The sequence below is a fragment of the Benincasa hispida genome, chromosome 6 (genome assembly GCF_027475165.1).
Source record: "Benincasa hispida cultivar pf3 chromosome 6, pf3_genome.v1.1, whole genome shotgun sequence".
In the NCBI taxonomy this organism is placed as follows: domain Eukaryota; kingdom Viridiplantae; phylum Streptophyta; class Magnoliopsida; order Cucurbitales; family Cucurbitaceae; genus Benincasa; species Benincasa hispida.
The window spans coordinates 8786257-8787029 of record NC_143483.1 but is presented as its reverse complement, the minus strand read 5'-3'; the positions used below and the strand labels follow the sequence as shown (position 1 = coordinate 8787029).

Sequence of the window (773 nt, the reverse complement as noted above, 5' to 3'; positions counted from 1 at the left end):
CTGTGTTGTATGATTTCTCACGAGGGAGCATATATCTGATGCCAGATGGGACAAGATTTGAGATGAAATCTGTGATGTTACAAATGCTCCAAACAACTGGACAATTTGAGGGTGCTCGGGGAGAATACCCTCATGCCTACATGAAATATTTTTTGGAGACGTGTAACTCGTTTGTGATTTATGGAATCACTCTAAAAGCTATCAGGCTATCTTTATTCCCATATTCTCGATGCAAAGCAATGGGTAAGTTCTTTGGAGCCTGGAGAGATCATGACCTTGGAAAAATTGGTGGATAAATTTATGCAGAAATACTTCCCACCCACCACAAATGCAAGGAGGCGGAGAGAGATCATGAACTTTGAGCAGGAAGAATTTGAAACCTTGAGTGTCGCATGAGAGCGCTTTAAAGGATTAGTCAAGAATTACCCCAATCACAGATTACCGTTAACCATCTAGATGAAGACCTTCTATGGCAGATTAAATAGAGTGTCTCAAATGGTAGCCGACGTAGCTGCAGCTGGCGGCATTATGGGCAAATCTTATAATGAAGCTAAGGAAATACTTGACCGCATAGCCAAGCATAATATGGAATGGGTAGATGATACTTACGACGCAAGAGCAGAAAGGAAGAGGCGATCTCAGAATGTGAATTCCATTGATTCTAACGCAATAGCCACGCTATCTGCACAAGTGGCTACTTTGACAAACCTTATACAGAATATGTCACTGGGGACCACATCAAACCCACAAAAGGTAAATCAAGTAGAAACATT

The 773-nt window shown here is 41.5% G+C and overlaps 1 non-coding gene across 1 annotated transcript; it reads right to left on the bottom strand.

The window, feature by feature from the left end:
• Positions 1 to 336: 336 nt before the first annotated feature.
• Positions 337 to 440, bottom strand: LOC150035400 (small nucleolar RNA R71). Its single transcript, XR_016530381.1, has one exon. It is a non-coding gene; the product is annotated as a small nucleolar RNA R71 (small nucleolar RNA).
• Positions 441 to 773: the final 333 nt, after the last annotated feature.